The sequence below is a fragment of the Triturus cristatus genome, chromosome 2_1, assembly GCF_964204655.1.
Source record: "Triturus cristatus chromosome 2_1, aTriCri1.1, whole genome shotgun sequence".
Taxonomy (NCBI): domain Eukaryota; kingdom Metazoa; phylum Chordata; class Amphibia; order Caudata; family Salamandridae; genus Triturus; species Triturus cristatus.
The window spans coordinates 710781750-710792691 of record NC_140581.1 but is presented as its reverse complement, the minus strand read 5'-3'; positions in this window follow the sequence as shown (position 1 = coordinate 710792691).

The window sequence follows — 10942 nt, the reverse complement described above, 5'->3', positions numbered from 1 at the left end:
AAGTAGTAAAAATTAAATAGTTACTCACCAAGCCCCGGGATCTCCACTCCTAGCAGGTCCAGCAGGTCCTCCTCACGGTCCAGGATGTCAGGCCACCGGTGCATCAACTGCGTCTGGGTGCGCCGGACCCCAGAGCAGCGCAACACTGCCCGGCACACCTTCCCCCACCGCTGCCGATGCTCCGGGAGGCCGTACCCAGACCCAGGCCTGCCACGTGCTGCCAGGGTTGAGGGGAGGTGGCGCTGCACAAAGAAAATGAGTGCAGCCAACTCCACCTCCCCAAATAAGGCCCATGCCTGCACCCCTTGTGGGCGCCGCCTTCCGCAAGGAAGGCGGTTGCGGCTCTGGCTGCGACGGCGAGCCCTACTACCCTTTGACATGGTTCTGGGATGGGGCGGGAAAGAAAAGGTAATAAAATTAAAGAAGTAAAGGAAATAAATAGCAGGCAATAGAAAGAGTGAAAAAGTAGCTAAAAAACAAAAAAATAGACAAAAACAAAAAAATATAGAAGCAGGAAAATAGTTAGAGAAATAATAAATAAGAAAGATAAAAAAAGTGCTTTAAACAAAGGATTGAAAAGATGCAGGGAGGATTCAAAATCAGGCCCCAGAACCATGCAATAGAGTGAAAAACAAGATGGCCGCGCCCATTGCGACCATGTGCGCAAGTTCACGCGATATTTTCTCCCCGAGCAAGCAAAAAGCAACCCGATCAAGTAAAGGCGTTCGCAACAGGAAATATCTACCGCGGACGGGCGCGAACATCCATTGCGCAACCCGCAACAGGAAGTAAGCATCGCGAGAGGGCGGGACAAGTGAAAACAAGTGAAAACAAGATGGCCGCTTCCGTGAGCAACCGCATGGGTAAGTTGGCGAGCCGCGATCACGCAAAAAATACCGCAAACAGGCGGGAAAAAAACATCTGCGTCTTTGCGATATTTCCGGCGTGTTTGCGGAGATTTTCAACATTTTCGCGATAGTTTGAGAAAGTGAATATTGCAAATTCCGCCCACCCCTACTCTCCTCCCTCTCTGTCGCCCTCCCCCCTCTGTCACCCTCCCCCTCTGTCGCCCTCCCTCTGTTGCCCTCCCTCTGTCACCCTCCTCCCTCTGTCTCCCTCCCTCCGTCTCCCTCCAGCCGTCTCCCTCCCTCCCTCTGTCTCCCTCCCTCCCTCTCTCTATCTCCCTTCCCTCCATCTCCTTCCCTCTCCCTCCCTCCCTCTCCCTCCGTCTCCCTCCATCTCCCTCCCTGTCTCTGTCTCCCTCCCTGTCTCCATCTCCCTCCCTGTCTCCGTCTCCCTCCCTGTCTCCGTCTCCCTCCCTCTGTCTCCCTCCCTGTCTATCTCCTTCCCTCTGTCTCCCTCCCTGTCTTTCTTCCTCCCTCTGTCTCCCTCCCTCTCCCTCTCTCTCCCAAAAAACGGCCGATCTGTCCCCGGGGGAGCAGAAAAGTCTGAATTAACATATACCCCCTAGGAAGCGACCCTTGCCCGAGGGGTTGCTTCCTTTGTACGCAAAAAGACATCCCTGGTGTCTAGTGGGGGCATTCCTGGTGCACGATCGCAACGCTGTGCACCAGGAATGCCCTGCATTGAGACATCAGAGGAGAGGAAACACTGTTTCCTCTCCCCCGATGCCTCAAGGCATCCTGATTTTGCCCCCCCCGCCCCACCGGAGCAACAAATACTCACCCTTCCTCTGGACGCGCTGGAAACAAATGGTTTCCAGCGCGTCCAGCGCTTCCTGATGACGTTGTGCACGCTCACGTCATGGGAAAGCGTGGGGGGGGTCGGGGGTGGCAGCGTAAACTCTTCCGCTGCCATCCACCTCTAAGGTGCCAAGATCGATGCCCCAGGGTGTGAGCGCCAGCCCTTCCACCAGGGGCTGTGCTCATGACAGAGCGGTTCCGTCATAAGCACAGCCCAACCGATGCTCATGATGGAACGGCTCCGTCATGAGCATCGAAGCGGTTAATGTTAAGCCTGGATGTTGAACTACGCTCTGCTCGCGGAGCTTGCGAAGTTTAGGTAACTTCGTGATTCGCGTAGAGCGCGAAGTTGCAGATTGCTAAGCAATCTACCGCGTAGCGTAGTAGTTTTGCTTCCTCGCGCGCTCAATATTCATTCTCACGTGCTCGGTAATGTCTTACCGTGATTCTGCGTTCCCCAACTCGCTTTTCTGTCCGTTCGCGTGCGCCACGAGATTTGTAATATGGCCGCCCGATCCCGCGAGAGTATGCGAACGCGAACACGTCATTCGGACGCGCGAGCTGACTTCCGGCAGCTGTCTTGGTAAGATCGTGATCCCGAACACGCAAAAACTACAATCTGGCGAAGAATGTCTCTCAAGCTTCATAAAACCTTCTCTAAAATTATAATTTTGCTCAGAAAAACTCCTCAGATTGTGATTTGGCTGTAGTCTTTTGTGTAAGGAGTCCTTTATTTTTTTAACTCTTTTTTTCAAGAGGAAGGAAGTGCCCCTGAGTCTCCAACTTCCTATTCCTGTCCAGCAGGCTCCTCCCAGTGCTTTGTCCATGTGCTGTTCACTTTCATTTGGATTTGGAGCTGTAAGGATCATTTTTGTGTCTGTCTGCTGCATCATACCATTGGATTGGATTTATTTGAGGACTTTTTGATTTGAGATTTAATTTTACAAGTAAGTTGGAGAATTGGTGTACATGTTTGTTTCATTGGGGCTTGTTTGTACCTACATTTTTCTGGGATTTTCATTGTTTTTAAACATTATTGTTGTGGGTGGCCTGTACTTTCAATAGGGGCCTAGTTGTTTTTCTTTGCAATTTCAGCCAGTAGGGTACCCATGGGTCCATGTTTCTGTGGTGTCTGTTGAATTTAAACATTATGTAGGGCATGGATGGCATAGGATTGAAATGCTAAATGTGGCTGTGGTGTATTTCACTGTTTGTGTGTGTGTGTGTGTGTGTGTGTGTGTGTGTGTGTGCGTGTGTGAAATACCTTTGTTGGATGTGTGTGCTTGATGTGTAACTTCTTTCCAATCCTTTCGTAGCCCTGTTGATTTTCATTTTTGTATTAAAGCTGTGTTGTTTAGCAGGCCTCCTTTGTCAGGTCATATATAGGCCTGCATCAGTTCATTGTTTTCCATGGCCTGTTGTGACTGTGAGTGCCCATGTGGCTTGTGGCAATTTTGTGGTGGTAGGTTAGTAGTGTGTGCTTCTTTTTCCATAAAGGCCTGCATTTCTTTTCTTTGATCCCCTTGGCTTCTGCTTGTTGTTGTTGTGTCCTGGCCATGTGTGTGGCGGCCATTTTGTGAAGGCAGGCATTGTGCTTTTGCCATAGGCTTACATTGTCTGTCTTCCATTTCTTGTTGTTGTGGGTGGGTAGCGGCCATTTTGTGGAGCCATCCAAGCAGTGTGCTTGCTTTTGCCATTCTGTTCCAAGATTGTGGCCTAGTCTGCCAGTAGGCCCAGAGGTAGTCATCCTCAAATCATGGGTGCATAAAAACAATTTGTGTTGTCTGTTGAATTTCAACTAAGCCTGGGCGTAGTTCGTGAAGTCGCGCTTCGCGAAGCTACGCGAAGATGTTCTTGCACTACGCGAGCTACGTAGTTGCTTGGGGCGCCCGTTCGCATTGCCTTTTTCTTGTTCGGGAGTGCAGTGAGCATGTTCGGGGAGATGTTTGCATGCTCAGGAGATAATATCTCGCGATCTTACCCATGCGGTCGGGAATGGGCGCAGCCATCTTGTTTTTCACTCTATGCTATGGTTCTGGGCCTGCTTTTCTACCCTCCCTTAATCTTTGAAATCCTTAGTATTTAAAACATTTTTTCTGACTTTTTTCAGTTATCATCTACCTCTCTCTTTTTCCCTAAGTTTATATTTTGCATTTTATTTCTACTTTTACTGTGTTTTTTTTACTTTTATTCCTTCTTTCTTACTTCTTCCCCCTAACTTTTTTTTCCCCTTCTAACTTTTCTTTTCCACCTCCCACCCACCCCAGAACCATGGCCAAGGGCACATCATCTAGCGCAAAGGGCAAGGGGCCTGCGGACAAGAGCCGCCTGCCTTGCGGCAGAATGCGTCCTGCAGGAGGTGCAGACCCGGGAAACTTTTGGTGAGGCGGAGGTGGCCGCCCTTGTTTTTTTCATTCAGTGCCACCTCCCCTTGACCTTGGCAGCAGGCGGGAGGCCCGGCTCTGGGTACGCTACCCAGGAGCGTCACCGTCGGTGGGCGAAGGTGCACCGGGCAGTGTTCCGGTGCTCAGTGGTCCGGCGCACCCATAATCAGCTGTCCCACCGTTGGTCCGACATCCTGGACCGGGAGCAGGACCTGTTGGACCTGCTAGGTGTCGAGGTCATTGTGCTTGGTGAGTAACTTATTGTGCATAAATTAAATTTTTGACGAATAACAAGATTACTGCTGCGTGCTACGCGTTGCTGGTAAATTACGTTCCAAAAATCAAAATCTTCTGTGATTGTAGGACCCAGGTGCTCGGTGCTATTCTTACTTGTTTGCAACTTTGCGCTAGCTTGTGCTAATTAATGTAAGAGTTTACTTTAGAGAACTGAAGTTAGGTAATGCGATTTGCTAGAGAGACTCTAGTCCTTCCATTGTCCTCCTCTGCGTGACGCCTCCTCTGTCACTGAGTGCTGCTTACCCCATTCCTCCGTAGAACCTTTTGTAGTTTGTTTAGTGAGTGGTAGGCTTAGCAGGGTCAGTCAGTAGCAGAACTAGATCAGAATCATGCAACCAACCCACAATGTGTTGTATGTATGCACAAATTTATGCATGTGTCCTCCATCTCATCTATGCATTTGATGGCTAAAAAAATGGAAATGCAGACTTAGTGAACAACTGGCCCGTCTGGAATAGGTGGTGTAGGTCAGGTGGTACTTACTAGGCTTCGTTAGTATTTGTAATCAGAATGATTATGGAACACTGGAGTGTTCATAAATAAGTAGACGATCCGTGAATCCAGCAAGCAGCCCAGTAGTCGATCCATCTGATAAGATAGGTCAATTTTATTGCAATTGTTGTTTCCTAAAATGTTTTTTGATTTATTTTTCCAAATGATTTATTTGTTTCACAGCACTCCTTAATGTTTGTCTCTTTTTTTATTATATTTTACATGATCATCAGCAACACCCAGTGGCAAGAAGACGGGGTCCGAGTCGGTGAGACCACCACAGGACCGCTACTCTACCAAGGCTCCTGCTGCTGGCCCCAGTAAGTCCTCCAGTGGTTATATTAACAATTATATTTCCCCAACTTTTACTGCATCTTTTTTTTCTGAACTATAAATTATGGTTCCACTTTCTAATTCTATTTTTTACTAAAGCTTCTTTGACCTTGACTATCTGTTTCCAAATTCTGTTTATCCCTGCCTCTAACTAATTTCCTTCTAACTGCCTCTGCTATGACTCTCTGTACTACTACTACTACTATTATTCTGTCTGTAGCGAAGCTTGCACAGTTGCCCACCCTTTATTGAAGGTTTTCTTTGGAATAATAAAACTCAGAATGACCAATAGCTCTAGCCACTGTGTCCTGTCCTTTGGGTTGTCCTCTTCTAGTCTTCTTAATGTTGAGGCTTTGACAATTCCCACAAACAAAATGTCCAACCAGATATTTGACTAGTATTTGGATCGGATAGTACATGAGACTACTACTGTTGTAGTGATTCTGCAGAGCCGCATACAGAACTATGCACAACAAAATAGGATGTTGGTGATGGGAGGTTGGACCTTACTCATCACACCTCAGTCCGAAGAACCCACGATCCCCTGACCGACTAGCTATAGTGTCTCACATTAGGGTCCCACTCCCGACCCCCCCACGAAGAAGATACACAATGATGATGACTGAGACAGACAACCCAGAACATAGCACCATTTTGCTCACTCACTTGTGTAAGTCCACCACACCACACCAAATACCACAGAGTCTATGTGTAAGTTCAAAAGGTTTATTTGAAACAAGTAACAAGCTCTGTAACCTTATATGAAATTTTACTACAGCCATCGTCAATAAGCCAGCAAAAAGCATAAGATTAAAACAGTAAACATTTACAAGTGCAGGACAACAAGAACAAGACAAAAGATCTGTTGAATTCTGGAAGACCCCTCACCGTAGAACGTAGAAAAACTGGTTACATCATGAATCATAAGCTCTGCAAATCTCTGGTTTGTAGAAGGGAATCTTCCGCCTATTATATGAGAAAAATGCTGCGCGTTAGCCGTTAGATAGTATACTGCTGAATGCAAGCATTTCACAGTCATGGCAAAAAGTGTAACATGTATGTGATGGCTAAGCAATACGGACTAACCAAACTCTATAACAAAGTGGCTTGTTTTTCGACCTCTTCACTTGTACGCAACCGTCATGTGGTCTCAAAGGCGTCTACTGCACATGTCAATAAGCTGCGAGGTATAATTAAATATGCGCAAAAAGAGTAGTAGTAGACATGATGAATCTAAAAGGGTTACACATGGCTCAGGCTAACTTTCAAAAGAGTAGGACTAGATGACCCTAAGAACCATATCACTACTAGTGTCTGTCTGCTGACTGTACTACTTTAGTGCTGATGTATGTTGTATTAACTTTTTTTTCAATGTTCCAAGTGAACACTAATAAAATAGGGGGAGGTTTCCAGGCATCTAAAAATGTGTAATCTTTTTTCTAGGCATACTACCAACCACCAGTGCCGGCGGGACCAGCGGCGATGGTGATGCGGCCATTCCGGAGGGGGCGGGAGAACTGGCGGCACCTGCAGGAGCGACAGGGGTGGAGCCAGCAGCAGTGGCCAGCGGTGGTGAGTTATATTAATTACTTCTTGACATTACTACTAGATGGAAGTGTGTTCACTACTTCACTGTACTGTGCGACTTATTAAGTTGTAGTGAACATTATACAACGGTTGAAGAAGTCACCCTTTACTTAGCATTAGCAGCGTGAGTTGAGTAAGCAATGGCCTCTTCTAGTTGACTCCAACTCAGCTGTGAAGGTTTTATGGAGAAGACAAACTCAGATCAGATGACCTTGATGGATGTGTTGAACAAAGAGGGAAAGAAGGGTGGAAGGACGGGCGTGAAAAATAATATGACTGACTGGCAGAGAAGGATATGTTGGAAGCATGCATAGGTGGCTGATAATAATCAGATCAGATGCATGGGTTGTTGAAGGATGGGTGGAAGGTGAAAGGGGATGCCTGCCAGGGTGGGCGACACAGTATGGGTGGATAGTACTAGATAGCAAGAATCAGCGGTGTTTGGTTCAAACTCAAAGCTAAGGCAAGCAAGGAAGGAGCGGACGCATGGGTGGTTGTTGGTGAAACCAACTAAGCTTTGTGAAGAGATATATAAAAAAGAACGATAGATGTTTACTTTAATGGATGTATGCCTGGATGTACTATCATCAATAGACAGCATAGGTGGAGGCTGTCACTGGAGAGTCTTACTTTGAAGAAAATGTAAAAGAAACTGCGCCAGAGTAGCAAAGCAGAGGGGAATATAAGTAGTATTTTCAGAATACAGTTGACTCGCAGTAGTTTGCAAGCACGTCTTATATATATATATATTATCAAGCCGAAGCGCCTTCCTCCAACTCCGAGGACCACTCCCTACCTATGTTAATGTATTTTCGATTGTGTCAGCCAGCCTGCAAGGGGTGGCCTATCTGTTGGTTAAACAATCAATGAAAGCAAAGGACCCTACACAGTAGCGGTCGGTGGTGGGAGTGCTGGCGGGCGGTGACATGGGAAGGGACAGGGTGGGTGGCAAGTAAACTATGTATTACGGCCAAATACAGGTAAGTAAACATAAAAATAAATAAAATGATTTTCATTGTGCGCACTGCACCGCCAAATGCAATGCAGTGCATGCAACAAAATGTGTTTTATTTATTTATATGTATTGTTTAATTAGCTGTGATTGTCCGTAATCCATAGTTTTCTACCCCCACCCTGCACCTTCCCACGTCACCGCCCGCCAGCACTCCCACCACCGACCACTACTGACCTGATGTCGTATTACCATCTATAATATAAGCAATGATCATTGGATCCGATAAATAATCAGAATTTGTGTAGTACCCAGGGCAGGGTGAAAGTGAAATTGAGCATTTGCTCTCATGTAACAGAGTATGGCCAGTGCCACCGGTTGTAATACAAAAATATGAGCTTCCCCACCTGCAGACAGTAGTAGTAAATAAAACTAACGTGAATCTGCAATGCATCATGTGACTCATATCTGTTTCTCTTGGGTGCAAGCTTAGCTGACTGAGCTGGAATGCCGGCTACAACAAGGTTATGTAATTGCGTTAAACTAGAGATAAGAACAACACGACTGGTGTGTACTGGAGTACATAGTGCGAGTATAATGTCGGAAACTCCCACAAATATTAGAGTCCGAGGAAGTAGGAGTATAGATACTTACCACCAAATCACAAATGTTATGTACTGTGCTTGCTAGTGATACTGTGCCACAATGTGTTGAATGAATTTAGTGTTTCTGTTTTGCTAAGAGTATTGGTTACATTTTCTTTTTCTTTCTTGATATAGATACTCCTTCCCAACCAAAACCAACGAGGAAGGAGTTGGAAGCCAAGGCCCGGTGCCGTAAACTGGAGGCCATTTGCGATGAATATCACCGGCTGGTGGCTCAGGCGGAGGAGGAGGAGGAGGCAGCTGCAGGTGCAGCCTCCTCCAATGCCCCGGGCCCCAGTCAGGCCCTGCCTCCAGTTTTACGTTGCCGTGGTCCGGCAGCCGCCCACCGCCGTGCCTCGATATCTACCGCTGCTGCCCCCCCTCTGCATGTAACTGCAGGGCATTTTGCCGCCAGATGCTCTGCCGGATGGCCCGCTTGGAGGAGCACCTTGAGTAGCATATAAAAATCCTTGTGGATAAACACCTGAAGACCCGCCGACTATAGGACCTTGTCATTTGCCCCTTTTTTTATTCCTTTTGTTGGTGGGTGGGTTTTGGGCATTGGGGTTTAATTTTTTTACAGACATTTTGGACTTTGTCTTTCGTTTTGGACATTGGTTGGAGTTAGGGAGGGGGGTGGGTTAGGTCAGAGTGGGATAGATTATTTTTGTTAGGGTATATTACATTTTATATTATTTACTTAAACATACGATGTTAATGTTTTGTGGTGGGTTACTGCTTTACGAATTCAATTTCCGTCACATGGTTTGTTACTTTGTTTCCTTGCTGCTGCATGCCCGCAGCCAGTGTTTGATTTAAAAGATCTGCCGATTTTGTAACACCCAAACAGATAGATGCGGTACCCCTCACTGAGTTATTTTTAATTGTCATACTAGTACTGTCGGTCTCTCCTCCTAGTCCATTATACCTCCCACCAAACGTATCTTACCTGTGATTGATGATGATGAAGATCGGCACAGTGATGGCTGCATGGTTGGTTTCCCAAATGAATGGAGAAGATGCCATTATTGTGGTGGTAGTAGTAGACACTGGCAATAGCATTTGAAAAAAGAAAGAGAAAGTCACTTGACTGTGACAGACTGTGGGAGGAGTAGTAGAACAAAGTAAATTACAGCATGGGTGGGCAAGCAGAAGAAGATCCTTGCCCTGCCTTAGTTGAAATTCAATTAGTGTTGCTTTCACCACATCTGGCCCAGCAAGCATGTGATCAATTGTTGGTGTACATTTAATGTAGTCACATCACACCTCAATATAAATCACAAAGCCCGGGGGAAGAGGGTTAGGGATTGATGAATGGATGGGAAGGGGTTTTTTCGAAAAGGTTTGACAAAGAAAAACAGAGAGTATGCATGGACACAACAAAAGTAAAACACAATCTTGGAAGACGACCATGATCCATTATCAAAGAAATCTATAAAGTGAGAAAAAGGAAATGCATGCATGCTGATGAATAGAACTTGATGGTTAATGATAATGAGTTTTACTTACTAACTACTACTACACAAGTAGACAGTACAGGGCAGAAATTATTAATATGAAATTTGCCCTGACTCTCTGCCCTCAGAGCGGACCAAATTACATGCTTACTTTTATTTTTCAAGCTAGCAAAGGAAATGAAAAAATAGTTGTAGGGATCAATTACCAAACAAACCACAACACACAGTCATAATGATTGAAGAGAAAAAAGGAATCAAATACATTTAAAGACGAATGATGAATGATACTAAAGTTACTGTATTATCCTGGTCCATATGTGGAGTTGCATCATTCTCGTCATTCCTCTTGGTCCTCCCTTCCATGGACACTCCGCACATCAATCTTGGGTACCACTGCCTGCCTGATGCAGATTGGTAAGGTAAGTGTGAGTTGTTTCTCCCACTATAGCACAGGTTAAAGGCCGGCCTGTAAGTGTAGATGGAAAAACAAAAGGGGTATTGAAAAATAACTGAATTAAAAAAAATAAACTCAATTACAGTGGAGTGCAAGAAGAGAAGACAAGATACTTGAGAGAACACTTTCAGACTGAGGCGGCTTGGATACATAGTGTCTACTCTATAGCATTAAGCTACAACAACAACGGGACAAGAGCCAGCACAGAACAGGGCAACCACGGCACAGGCCAGGCACCCTACCCCCATTTACCTTAAATTTTGACAGAACCAGACAAAAGGCATATGCACTGCAGCAACCTAGCATTTTCCAAATGAAGTGACTAAATCAATGCGCCACTGTCCCTCATACCACTACACTCTACTTCAGTCCACACAACTACACAGACATGTAGCCTAGGTCTGCTGTGGTTCTTGTTGAAACTGTTTACCTTTTAAGGCAGTCCATGAAACGCAGTTATTCCATCAATTATCTCCGATCCAACTGACTGACTGTGTGCAAAGATAGTATGCTCAGCATCATGACCGTGTGGTACATGTTCTCCAACACCAACTCAGTCTGTATTGACTGATTGAGTTTATAATATATTCCATATTACAAAATTGCAACGGATATTGGCCGGCACCTGCAGTGGTAGGA